This window comes from Camelus ferus, chromosome 23, assembly GCF_009834535.1.
Source record: "Camelus ferus isolate YT-003-E chromosome 23, BCGSAC_Cfer_1.0, whole genome shotgun sequence".
In the NCBI taxonomy this organism is placed as follows: domain Eukaryota; kingdom Metazoa; phylum Chordata; class Mammalia; order Artiodactyla; family Camelidae; genus Camelus; species Camelus ferus.
In genome coordinates this window covers 7328619-7342844 of record NC_045718.1, presented here as the reverse complement: position 1 = coordinate 7342844, position 14226 = coordinate 7328619, and the positions used below count along the sequence as shown (strand labels likewise).

The following is a 14226-nucleotide window of genomic DNA, read 5'->3' as shown; positions in this document are numbered from 1 at the left end:
CAACTCCTGTTTCTGCCCCACAATCCATTTCTTAATTCTGTTGGTTCTCTTTTCTGGTATTCCAGCATTGTTCTGTTCCATGGTTCCTTGTCATTTGTTGTCTGGACTATTTCAATAATCTCTTAAATGGTTTAATTTTTGTCTGTAAGCTTTGGAAGGGCTTACAGAAGAGGAATTTAAGGCACAGTGAAGCATCCTTTTTCAACAGTCTTTGGTGGCTCTCCATTGCCTGAAAAGCAACGCTCCAACTCAGCACAGAATTTAGAGTGTGCGCCCCTGCCCTGATATGGTATGGCATCACCCACCAGTATAATCTCCTAAAACACCCAGCCATGTGCCTTTAGTTGCAGCCACATGGCTTCACTAAACAGGTTTTTAAGCTTCTGGGCCCTCTTGTCACTTTACTCAGCTGGGAAATTTCTTGCTTCTCCATCTTGTAATGAAATCCTACTCAGTCTTCAAGACCCTTTTAAAGTGCTGCCTCCTCCTAGCCACCTCCAAGATTTCTCTCACTAAATGCTCAAGCCTCAAACACTCCCCAAGTCCTCTGTTTCTACCTTTTTCATATTGCTTAATTTTTAACATAATTGTCACCTGCTTCAGACAGGTTTGTGAGGACAGGGATCTAGTTATAACCATGCTTTGTACATTGAAGGTGCTGAATAAATTTTATTGGAATTAATACTTTGGGAGAAATAGTCAACAGAGAACTACAAGCAAGCCTGACACTGAGGCAAATGGAGGGCATTGAAATAAAAAGTGAGTGTATTGAAAAAAAATGTTTGTCTTCGTCTGTTGCCCAAGCCAACCGTCCTTGGAATAGGATTGCTGGTTTCTTACTCTAGTATATGTTCACATCACAAAAACCTTGTGTGATTTACACTAGACTAGTCATTCTCATCCTTCAGATGTGTGCTATAAATCAGAAACATAGAATTTTCTTTCTTTCTTTTTTAAAATTGAGGTATAGTTGATTCACAATGTGCTAATCTTGGATGTACAGCAAATATATAGGTATACTTTTCATATTCTTTTCCGTTATAGTTTATTACAAGATATTGAATAGAGTTCCCTGTGTTCTACAGTAGGACCTTGTTGTTTATCTATTTTATATACAGTAGTTTGATTCTGCTAATCCCAAATGCCTAAGTTAGCCTTTTTCCCTTTGGTAACCATAAGTTGATTTTCTATGTCTGTGAAGATAGAGTTTTCTATTTATCTTGCAAATATCTGTTGTTTTCATGTCATTTTGCAGTTCTTGGTTTAATATATCTGTTGTATAAAAAGAATTTGTTTGGTCTTTGTCTTCAGTTCCTGGCATGAAGCTTCTAAAAGCCTTGGAATTTCCTAAATGGTGACAGAGGGGTTTTTGTTAGTCACAAGCCCCCCGGATCACACCTGAGTTTATGCTGAGGAGGTGACTCCTGGTCACTCCCTAGATGGCTTCAGGATGGGGTGGTCACCAGAATGACCAGCCACATGATAGGAGAGGTGGACTTTGAGCCAGCCTCGCCTCCAGGGAGGGCTAAGGGCCTGGAGATTGAGTTCAGTCACGTGGCCAGTGCTTTAACTAACCATGCTTATATCCTGAAAACTCTGGACCCCAAGTTTAGTGGAGCTTCCAGGTTGGTGAACACATTGTTAGGCCAGGATGGTGATGCAGCTCAATCCAATGGGGACACGACACCTTCAGAAGCCCCCTAGACCTCGTCCTATGAGTCTCTTCATTTGGCTGGTCCTGGTCTATATGTAATAAAATGATAACAGTAAGCATTGCATTTTCCTGAGTTCTGTGAGCTATTCTAGTCAACTATCAGACCTGAGGGGGTCATGGAAACCCTCAAATTTGTAGCCAGTCAGGAGTACATACAAGTGGCCTGGGGACCCCAAAAGTGTGGCTGACATCTGAAGTGGGGTCAGGCTTGTGGAGGATGAGATCCTTAACTCGTGGGGTGGTTAGTCCCAGAAGTGAACTGCAATATAGCGGTTGCGATGGAAACAAAATAATGTCACGGAATGAAAACCATGTTGGTAAGAGCAACAGCTCAGTCATTGGCAGAACTCCGAGATCACGCAGTCCTGCTTAAACTAAGCGTATCTAGGAACCATCTAGATGTTCTCATGAGGACATGTGACTTCTCTCTTCCCCATTTCTCTTCAGATATTACTGTTTGTCATTTGTCATTAATGTTGGCCTTTTATCTCCTCGCAGAAGTTGGGTGGCATCTGTTTTTACACTGCCTCTTGGACGGTTGTGCTTCACTCTAATTCTCCTTTCACTTTATCATCCTGCTTTTTGTTTTGCAACTCTGCTTGTGTAGCCCCTGTGCACTGTCCTGACTTTCAGACGCTCTTACTTTCAACACTGCAAGGACCTCACCCCATTGCCACACATGTAACAGTTTGCTTTCTTAGCTCACTTCCCCACCAGGGATTTTATTTTCGAGAGGTCAAAAGCAAACATCTCAGAAATGTAAGACCAACCCAACCAACTTAATTTGTTTTCCCCCTACGGGTTCTTAACCCAATGTCCCTTCTTTTATTCTTATTCTATTACCCAAGAAAAGAAGTTTTACTTAGCTCTATTTCTTTAACCAAATGTTTTGCTCATCAGTTAATATTTATTGAGTTTCTTCCCACTGGAGGAATAGTTTTATTCTTTGGAAATAATAAGCTGTCAAATCTCTGTACCCAGAGACAAAAAAAAAAAAAACCAAAACGCAAATCCTAGTGAAATACATCTTACCAGATCTGCGTGGAAGATCACATTTCTTTTTAGAAGTCAATTTATTCTTTCAGTTAATGTCCTTTTCTCTGGTAAATATGATTAGCTAACAGCAAAGGGTCAAATTTCACAGGACAGAATTGCTCATCCAATTGACGTGACGGAGTTTTGGTTTGCGGGCATCGTAGTACCCTGTATTTTCAGTTGACTAGATTTCCCCAGTTACCGAAGAGCATTCATATACCAGCAAGTGTAGCAAGACAAAGCGCAGACCCCGTTCATCACATCGTTTATGCCACAGTTCTGTTTTATTGGGTGCCATGGACTTGTCCACATCAAAACAATTTTACAAGTTCAAACTCAAAGCACCTGTTGGTTCATCAGTACACATTTTCAAAGTTAGTGCTATTGTGCCCTTCTGTCCATGGTTCTGTTCTTGTCTCCTTGACTGTATTACCTAGTCCACACTTCATGATTTTTCCCTTTCTTCATCCTCCTGTGAAGGTGGCATAACCATGAACAAAGATGGGAGCCACCCTAAAGACTTGCTACGTTAAAGAACTCTGTCCAGTCAAATGAATGCTGCATAAAACACTTTCTAATAAACATGTTTTTTTCTTGATTATAAAAGTAATACATGCCATCATGGAAAATTTAGAAAGACAGCAAATCACATGGAACTGTACCATTCTGTGATTGCACACGGTCCCCTCCTGGTGTATTTTCTTCTTGTTCTCCGTGTGGCTTTCCTTACTATGCACGTAGACATATAATCGTTTTCCCAATGGAGTTGAGATCATATTTATACCTACTGCTTGATTGTTTGTGCTTTAATTTCACTTTGTTCTCAGCAGACAGTAGGAAGATCAAGACAAATTTACCCTAGCCATCTATGTCCCTCTCTACATACAATAACTGCAGTGAAAGAGAGGGAACTGTGTGTAGGTTACTGTTTACTTCGCTGTTGCTCAGTGATCTTCTTACGTTTGCTTTCTGCTTTTGATATCCCCTTCAATGACCAGATATTACCCAAAGCATTATCTAATCAGAATACAATCTTCAGAAATAAAGTTCATGTCTGCCTTCACCATGGCGGTGAGTCAAAACTGATCAAATTGCTAGAAGAGCTAAATTAAATAGAATAAAACATCTCCTGGTACAGTTATCTTCTGTAGCCCCATCAGCCTGAATAACCCATTTGGGATTTTTCCTGTGTCTGAAAACATTTTCTGCAAGCATTGCTTTCCCTATGTCTAAGTAATACTCAAGCATTTATTAAAGTGGCCATTGGATCAGTGTCAAATGCTTGATGTGCACAATGTGTAAGATGCCTTTCACATGCTGGTTACTAAATAAATGTGGAAGGAAGACCAACATTTTTGGTTTCTGATCTGAGTATTCTTACTCCTCACCAGGGACAGGACATTATAAACCAGTATTTGTGGCCTGCCTCTATTTTGGATAGTGGCAGATACTCTACATACGGAATCATCACAACCCTACAAAGGAAGTGTCCATCCTATGTCTGCTAAATTCTGTTGATTCTGTCCCCTGACAGATGCATTGTATTGAATGAATATGGATAAGAAATAGACTTATTTTGGTTACTAACAAATGATATGCAAGAAGATGGTCCAGGACTGATACAGTTCTAGAAAAATTGACAAGGCTCCACAAAGGAATGTGGGCAGGTGTCTTACGGGACATGATGCCACACTACAGGAAGGGGGGTGATGTTAGTAATGACAAAGGGGAGAATGGATACCCCTAGAATCTCTCCATTCCTCCCCACCCCTTCCTCATCTAGGCCAGTGTCCTCTCTTGTCTGGATTCCCGTGATTTCCTTTTAATTGGTCACTTCATTGGTCTTGAACAACTCCCATCCACTCTGCACACTTCAGCGTGTGTCACTCACTTGCTGAAAGCACCTCAGTGGCTCTTTGTTGCTTTTATAATAACATTCAAACTCCTTAAAATGGCATTCGAAGGCCTTCAAGATTTGGACATTATTACATCTTCCCTCTCCAGGTTACACATCACATTTCAGCCACAGCACATTTTTCAATGCCTTAAGTGTACTCTCGTCTCTTCCAGCTATCAGCCTTTATATGGGCTGCTTTTGAGTTTTTGAAGAGGAACTGTCATTACAGGTATTTATGTAAATTCTAACTTTTAAACCTGAGCCAGCTCTGTGGGCAAATGAAACACCTCTGTTGATGAAATCCAGCTAGTGTACTGCCAGTCTGCAATCTTTGCATCGTTCCTTTGACCTGAAATAATCTTTTTTTTTTCTTTTTACTGAATTCATTTCATCCCAACCTTGTTTTTTGCTTCTTGGTTGCCCAACTTCTCATTGTTCAGGTCACACTCAATACACCATTTCCTGCCAGGACCCTGCTCTGCCTTCCCAGATCTGGGTTAACTGCCTGCCTGGGGCACTTCTGCCGACCTGCTCCGCTGGCACCAGCACGTGACAGAGTTCCCGCTGGAATGCGGAGCTCAGACGATCGGGGTCATTTCTGTCTCAATCATTTATTCATCGACTCAACAAATATTTAATGGGCACCTACTATGTGCTGGTGCTCCCTTAGGCATCGTGTGGGGGCGTGTCAAGGTTTATTTGGGAAAATGAAGTAAATTTGGGGGTAAATCCTTAGACTTACTGAACTGATTGCTGGAAGTTCGTGTGCTACTCACCAAGTCCTCAGAGCTACGTACATGTGCTTCTGCATACACACGTGTGTGTATACACGAATATACGTGCATGCTCTCTATGTGTGCACGTGTGCACACACACACACACATGCACACAGGTTTTCAGGAATCTGAGCAACAATCTGGCCTAACCCTATGTTTGGACAGATGGGAAGACAGGGCTCTGTGTTCCACAGTGGGCCGGGGCAGAGAAAATCCCAGGGTCTTTACCTGCCAGAATATGCCCTTCTCCCACTCGTCTTTCTCGCTCCGGGAGGGTCTGCTGAGCGACCCTCTGATCGCGTGACGGGTCCCCTCTGTTTCCCTGCTCAGTTCCCCTTCTCTTAAGTTCCCTTTCTCCTTTCTTCTACTCACAAGAGAACTGTGTTGTGGTTTCTGGAGGAGGATCCAGGTCTCAGGTTTTCCAAACTTGGCAAGAGCTCCTGGCCAGGTTCCGTCTGGGCTGTCTGGTTTGGTTCCACGAGATGCTCGGGGACATCCGCAGCTGGAGAACAACCCGTCTCTCCTCTCTCCCGAGGGCTGAGAAATGCCACAGGACTCCTCCTGGCCTCGTGGCCCAGGCCCACCAGGGGTGTCAGCAGCAAAACTCCCCTGGGTCCTGCAGGGTCACGGTACCCAGACAACTTGTCTTTGAGGCTTCTGCATGCACCCTGGGAATGCTGAGCCTCCTTTCCTGGCTGCTGGGGTTCTCCCCAACTTGCCCAGGCTGGTCCACTTGATTCTATCCCTTGTGTGCCCCGTGCCTGGCACAGCCTGTGGCATTTCATAACACCTACTGAATGGAATTGTACCACACAGCGCAGCGGATGGGACAGTGGGAGCAATGAGAGTTCAAGCACCCCGTCCAAGTCCACAGCTCACAGCTCACCAAGAGTGGCTGAATTCAGAGGGCGAATCCTGCCTCTCTGACGTCACTGAATTATAGGAATCCCACATTCCAAGCTAAGTTTGTGAAATGAAGTTAACATAAAGAGTGTGGCACAGTTATACTATAGTTTTTTTTAAATTGAAGTGTAGTCAGTTTATAATGTTGCATCAGTTTCTGGTGTACAGCATAGTGTTTCAGTCATACATATACATACATATATTCATTTTCATTATAAGTTAACTACAGTATATTGAATATCATCCCCTGTGCTATACAGAAGAAACCTGTTGTATATCTATTTTATTTATAGTAGTTAGTATCTGCAAATCTCAAATTCCCAATTTATCCCTTCCCACCCCCTTCCCCCGGTAACCATAAGTTTGTTTTCTATGTCTGTGAGTCTGTTTCTATTTTGTAAATAAATTCATTTGCGTCTTTTTTTTTTTTTTAAGATTCCATTTATGAGCAATATCATATGGCATTTTTCTTTCTCTTTCTGGTTTATTTCACTTAGAATGACGATCTCCAGGTCCATTTGTGTTGCTGCAAATGGCATTATTTTATTCTTTTTTTATGGCTGAGTATATACTACAGATTGTTGACCAGGGACAGGACGAGGTGATGGGGAAAGCTCCGGTCTCATCCACGCTTGGGGACTGTTGAGGATATTAAGGAAGGCACTGGGATTTGCCTGAAGGCTCCTGTCGTAGCTCCGGTGTTTTACAGAACTCTTGTCATCAGGTGGTGAGAAGGGCCAGATACAGGAGAAAATGGGGCTCAGTCACCTCTGTGGACGCAGCCAAGTAACCGTGTGTCCTGGTGATTTTCCCAGTCTGCTTTGCGGTCAGCCACTAGTGCCCTTTTCTCACACTTGCTCAGTCTGTTTCAGCCCAAAGCTTGACCAATGGCTGAACTCACAAGAGCTTCCCCAAGCACCGGTTCTAAACAAGAATTAAAACAACAGAAAAAGAATGTACACTTGTTTCATTCTTGTTTTCTTCAGGGATTTGGGTGAATCGGGAAACACTGCTGTGGCCTGTTGGCCTGTGACTTACAGCCCGTATCTGCTGGCTGAGGTTCGGTGCGCCTGGCAGGGCCGCACCGGCGGCTCCGGGCCGGGCCGTAGCTCTGCGCCCCGGTTCCGAAAGCCCGCGGCTGGGCGTGGACTCCCTGAAAAGATCCCCAGGGCTGGGGGTGACCTGAGGAGCGGCGTGGAGGCCCGACGTGCTTGCTGCCAGGCACACACTTTTTCCTCTCCGTAAAGGCACATCGCTGCCCACTTTCTCTTTTGTGGTGCGTCGGGAAAACGAAGGCGTTCATCAGACGGCATTTTTTAAAAAACGGAACTAGTATCAGCAAACTTTTTCCATTTGCCTTGTGAAAGGATTAGCTCAGTATTTCCATGAAGCCAGATCTTGCGTATTTCCCAACTTCAAGTACAAGTTCCCTCAGAAAAGAAGACGGGTTTGTGACTGTTCTGCCTGGCGGCGACCGGAAAAGGAATTCTCACAGGACAGGCCACCCTCGTGGCCCCTTGCTTTTCTAGACTGTTCTCTTCTATCACAGGTGGTACACAAAAGACCTTAACTTCCTCTCCGTCTATTTTTTTTAGGGGGGGAGATAATTAGGTTTATTATTTTTAATGTATTAATATTTAATAAAGAAATAAATATTTATAAAAATAGATAAAATAAAATAAATACAATTTTAATTTATTTGTAATAAATGAAATGAACCTCATCAATAACAAATCATTAGTAAATCAATAATAATAAATTAATAAATAAAGATAACACCTAATAAAAATGAACATAATATTTTTATTTATTTATTGTTTTTTTAACAGAGGTACTGTGGATTGAACCTGGGACCTCGTGCATACGAAGCAGCAGCTCTACCACTGAGCTCTACCCACCTCCCTGCTCCTTCCTCTGTATTTAAAGGGACACATTTAAATGTGTACATTGACTGCTGTCCACCAAGACCCTGACCAGGGTGTTGGTTCTTTCTGTTGTAACCACTTAATCAGAATGGAATTAGGTCCTGTGTAGCAGTGAAGTGACCAATCATGTAGCTAAAGAAGACCTAGGTGGAAGAGGGATGAGAAACGGCACCTCCCACATTTATTGGATCTGAGGCCTGTGGAAACCACTGGCGCAGCAGGGAGTCTGGAATGTACTGGTCCCCATATCAAAAAGGGCAACAACCAGAGGGCAGGTTTTTGCAGGGATTCTAGGAGCCAAAGACACAAGAAGCAACAAACACAGCTCTCAGTTTGGATTCCTGGTTGGAGTGCAGTTTCTCAGGCTTGAGAGGGATGGTTACGATGGAGCCTCTCACACCAGCTAGATCTGACCACTGAACCCACTGAGCCACGTCCAGGAACAGTTCAGTAAGCACTGCAATAAAGTGTTCCCAGAGATCATTTTTTTCTTTTCATATATTTTATTTTTTTTTTAACCTAAAGGGATTCCAGTTGGAATTCTAACACTGCTCCATTATAGTCTGGGTCTGCAGAGCCAAGACTTGGAAACAAAGGACCCCCAAGATACAGCTCCCACTCCTTTTTTGAGCAACGAACGAACTGGGCAACTTTTCTTTTCCAAAGTCCTTTATTTGGAAAGCAGTTTCCCTGCTGCTGCTCCTCCCTCTTCTCTGTCCCTAAGAGGAAGATCAAAGGCACATTTCAGGTCACTTGTCCTCACTCAGCCGAGGTCCTATTCTGATAAGAGCGCAAATATTCATGAGCCGTCATCATGAGATGGCTCCTTAATTGTATTACCCTGAGGACTCATGTCACCTTGTAAACTTCATATTAATTCAGACTCTTACATTCTGTTCATCGCATCTCCTCAGGTAAACAGAATCTCTCCAAATGAACTCATCACCTCGGTCCTCAAATGCAGCTGACATTCAGCATTAAATTGAAGGAGAAGGAGCAGAGGGCCCGTCTCAGGAGTGCCGAACTCCCTGCAGCGCTCTGCACGGTCTGTGCGCCATGGATGCTCTCTAAGTGCCCATCAAAGAAATGAGCGAGACGATGAGCGACAGTCAGGGGACGTAGCTTGGAGTCTACGTAGCCACTCGCTAGCTGCGTGGCCTTGGATAAGCCCCTTGACCTCCCCAACCTCCCTTTCCTCACCTGTAAATAAGTGAGGGATCAGATGTTCCCTCGTTTGCTCCCAGTAGTTAGATTAGATCTCACGCACTGAGTTTCCATACACACCCAGTATAGCGGTGACTTCATTGACCTGGGGCTTTCCAGTCTTTCCTAAATCAGCAGTAGCATCCCTAAGGAAGCTGAGTGTGTGTTCTCTCTCTAATTACTTCACATATAATCCTTCAAATAGGACAAATAAGATTTAGTGAGAGAGTGTAAAAAGACTTTCCAGCTCCAGTAAGAGAGGAACTTACCTTTTCTGAGAGGTGTTTACCAAAGCTTAACGTGTTTGGAGAAATGAAAAAAGTCCTGAAAGACAGTTAGCTTTCCACTTCCTCCCTGCAGAATATGTCTCTCCATATCGTTGTGTTGAAATGATCTTTTTTCATTTTTATGTTTCATCCATCCTTGGAAAACTGCGTTGGCACATTGACTAGGTTTTTCTCAACGATTTTTCTATCCTCCATCCCTAGAATAGTGACACATAATAGGTGCTCAATAATGTTGAACTACACTGTTAAATAGAGGTGCAGACAACTCAGCAAGTGGTACAGCAAGATTGTGAGAGTGTCTTCTGATTACAAATGCAGCGCTCTTTAAAAATTTTTTTTTTAATGGGGGTACTGGGGATTGAACCCAGGACGCAGGCACTCCACCACCGAGCTGTACCTATTGCCCTCCTGCTCTGCAGTGCTCTTTCTAATATGGTGATTGATTGCATCAAGCCATTGATAGCCTTTAACATCTTAGTAAGAATTAGTTATCAGACAATGGCACCAATTATGAAGACCCCAAATTGTGTCATTTTGGTGGGTTCAATATGTACAGGATACAGGCTGCTGGCAGGGTGGGTCTGGGTAGCCAAGAGTGAGTATGGAGATTCTCTGTCTCAAGGAGTTCATTTAAATAAAATAAAGGAGAGAGATATTTAGTACTTAACAGCACAACTCCTTCTTAAAAATAACTTTGCCTGAGTGAGGACAAGATGGCCCAAAGGATAATCTGAATTTCATCTCTAGATAGAAGCAACACTAGGTAAATCTACAGGAGAGATTTTCTATGTTGCATTTTTCCTTACTTTACTTTGAAAAGAAATGATGATTTTTTTAAAGAAAAAAAAATCAAAGGAGTGAGGGACATTGCGTAATTCCATTTAGGAAGTGGTCTGAAGTAATTTCATCTGAAGCAATAATGACTGCAAATATGCAACTAATCAAGAAAAATTGAAACCAGGAAAATAAACAGAACTACTGAGTGTAAAAGCCAGGAATTGTGCGAATCAAGATTATTTACTTAATTTTTTTTTATGTCTGTGATATGACTAAATCAAGTATTGTCTTGAATTCTAAAAGAAATAAGTACATCTGTAAATACAGTATTTTTTTCTGTATTTGAGTTAGTTAAAACTGCCCAAGAGGTTTACACTAAGATTTTAGTGAATATAGATTCAAATTCTCATTCCTCTCTCTATATGAACAAAAATTTTGTATCTGACTTGTTATGTAATTTAAAGAAGTGCTTTGACCCAAACTCCTAGTATTTATGTAAAAACTATTGATAAAGGGTTTAGGAGGCTTTCTTCTTTCTCTTGTCAAGCAAACTTTCTTTGAATTCGAAGATTTGATGAGTAGAAAGAAATCCTTGTCATGCATTTCATAAAGATACTGGTTAAAATGCTTTAGAAATAGAAACTATAAATGATTGAGTCTTGAAAGTTATTAATCTCTTTTTTAATAAAAGGCAACAACTTGCTTTCTCATGGCTAGATTAATTCAGTTAATACACGGATTCTTCTTTGCCAGAGGAGAGATTTAAAACAGTACTATTATAATACAAGGTGATTTGTGGTCTTAACTCTGGTGTTCCGCTGGGTCTGCCACCTTTAGTTGAAGTGCTGTCACTAAGCACATGGCCCCACCACAGAGCCACATGGGGAAGCTGGTAAGGGAAGGCCAGGAGTTGAACAGAAGGGACAGAAAGGGAAGGAGACTGCTGGCTCCATCTTGCAAAGGAGTCACTTCCTTTAGGACACTGGATCATTTTGCTGGAAATTCCATTATCCGCGCTGCAGAATTAAGACATAGCTCCTGAAAAAGAAGACTTTCTTTGGTTCAGGTAAATTCCAATTTCAGAAGTTCACATTCAAAAACAATCATCTCAGGGAAGTCAAACTTTGGAAGCATAGAGATATCCATTGCAGTATGATGTATGTAACAGTCTGTAACAACACAGAGAGGAAAATAATGAGAGCAGCCCATGGGAGGAGGAAGGAGAAATGGGTTATTTGTGCTCTTGATCTGTGCACACTCTGAGGACAGTGAACATTCACACCTCAGTGCTTTACGTGGGTTCTTCCGCCGGCTTGGCACGCCCTCACTGCCTCCTCTTCATCCGCTGGTGCTTCAAAGTCTAAATATGACATCCCCAGTTTGGGACCTTCTCTGCTGACCTTCAGTTCATCACCCTCTTCCGGGTTATCTTTTTCAATTGGGCGTAGTTCTGGCATTGAACTTACTACACGTCTATATAGTTGTGGGTCCATTCTTCAAAATGTTCAAATTCGTTTCTATCCCTATCCTCAGCCCCTGGGCAGAGCGCCTGGCTCCTAGCAGGTGCTCGGTTAAGTACCAGTAGAAATGAATAGTAAATATATCCATAGGAAAGACCTCACTGGCCCAACTTCCCACTGCTGGCCCCTGCATTTCTTTATCTGAAGGCTTCCTCTGGCCACCTGAGTCACCTTTGTCAGGTGGATGAGAGTGCCAAAGACTTAAGGCCCCTTCAGGAGCAGCCCTCAGGTGGTAGCTGGGGTATCCCCCTCACTCTACTTGGAGGTGTGTCCATTGGTGCCCAGTGTTCCCCAGAGAGATTCTGCTCTATTTACCCATCATGGTAAATTCTCTGATAATTCACCCTTTATTTGCTTCAACTTTCTGCACTTTCCCTTCCCCACTCCTCCACTATTTCCTGGAATCACTTCCAAAATAACTATTTGTACCTGAATCCTTTTTCAGGATCAGTTTCTGAGAGAACTCAGATTAAGACAGTCTTCAATGACATAAATTAATGATGTGGAAAAGTGCTGCTAAAATATAGTTACTTGGACGAAGGTAAAACGTCTTAATTTACTAAAGGTATGACCAAATTATTTAAAAGGAATGATTAAAAAGGCCAGTTCTCCCAAGGACTAGAACACAAAGTGAATGATTGTTGTGACAGTATATGAGCTTAGAGAAAGTTTGGAAGTTGGTGAACTGCCAATGTGGGGTGCTGTCATGAAGACCCAGAGTGGCAACGGGGCTCCTGTTGTCCTGGCATAGCCTTGACGGCTGTTGAGGTTGTACGTTGGTCGTTAACTTCTCCTTTCCTCTCCCTCTTCTGTCTATATTTTTCCATGAGTCATATGGAAGAAATGACATTCTCCTTGCATGTTTTCTTAGTTTATAATAGCTACCTGTATCTGCACTCTGATCTTTCCTGAGAATGCAAACCACTTAAGAACAGGAATTTTATCTGTCTCCTCCCCTCCCTCATGTCATATACATCATTGAGAAAGTGCTTAACAGCTGTTTATGGAAAAAAAAATGTTTGCATGATTTAATAAAGGGAGAGAATGTCCATCCTGGTTCTCTCTCTCTCTTTTTTTTTTTTTTTTTTTGCAAAATCTTAAATATGTGATTGTTTTATTTTATTTCAAAGGGTATTGTGGATCATCTTAAGCTTAACATCATTAAATGAAAAGAAATGTACACTATTGCAAAGTTTTTATCCAAAGAAACAGTAGGATACATCACATCCAAAAGATCCCTTCTCTAGATCTTTTCCAAGACAGAATTGTTCTGGGGAGAAAATCAATGTAAATACAATTCATTTCCTTTTGGATAATAATTTCTCAAATTGTTTAATAATAGATTAGTTCTCTTTATAATAGCAGAATTAGACACAAACTATTTAGTTATATTATCTGCATAGCTCAGCTCAAAAATAGAGTGTTCACAATATAGAAGATTTTTTTCTAGAAATGATTTTTGATAGTAAAACAGCTTAAAAACATGATTAAGGAAAGTGGACTTTTTAAGCAAAAATCCAGACATTTGGATTATTTGTGTAACATTAAACATATCCAGATATCTAGAAATATACGAATACATTTATATTGTCACATTCAGATACTGGGTGGTCTTTTGATAGAAACTGGATAAAGCACAGGCATTTCTCTTACAGCATGCTTGTTCATCACAGGAATTTTGGATTCAACATAATGAAGTAATTTGCAGTGTGGTTTCTTTACATTGATTCTGACTGGTTGTTGTGAGCCTATTAGGAACAACACTTCCCAAGGAGGAAAAAGAAGGCTGAGGTATACAAACCATGGGAACTAGATGCATCTGACCCAGTAACTGGTACCTCGCTAGGCTTTTATTTTTCTGTCTACTGATAGTTACGAACTGTACTGCAGCAACATGACCAGGTCAAGGCCAAAGACTCGCCATGAGCACTTGAATCAAAGGACAAATGACCAATTATTTTAGTTTATTTTTGTGGCACTGAGCATCCAATTTATTAAACACACACACACAGACACGTAGAGTTATTCTTTCACCAGCTATTACAGAAACTCCTATAGGAATCTCTGCTTATGACCAGAAGACCTTGGCAGGGAGGGCACAGCTCAGTGGTAGAGTACATGCTTAGCATGAATGAGGCCCTGGATTCAATCCCCAAGTACTGCCAGTAAAAAAACAAATAAATAAACCT

At 41.8% G+C, this 14226-nt stretch overlaps 1 long non-coding RNA gene across 2 annotated transcripts in view; it reads left to right on the top strand.

The window, feature by feature from the left end:
• LOC116659335 overlaps positions 1–13326 on the top strand; it is a 57112-nt gene extending 43786 nt beyond the window's left edge. For both annotated transcript variants that reach the window (XR_004314682.1, XR_004314681.1), the window contains exons 2-3: positions 7312–7874; positions 8155–13326. This is a non-coding gene — a long non-coding RNA (uncharacterized LOC116659335). The remainder of the gene's footprint in view (positions 1–7311; positions 7875–8154) is intronic.
• The last annotated feature ends 900 nt before the right edge of the window (positions 13327–14226 follow it).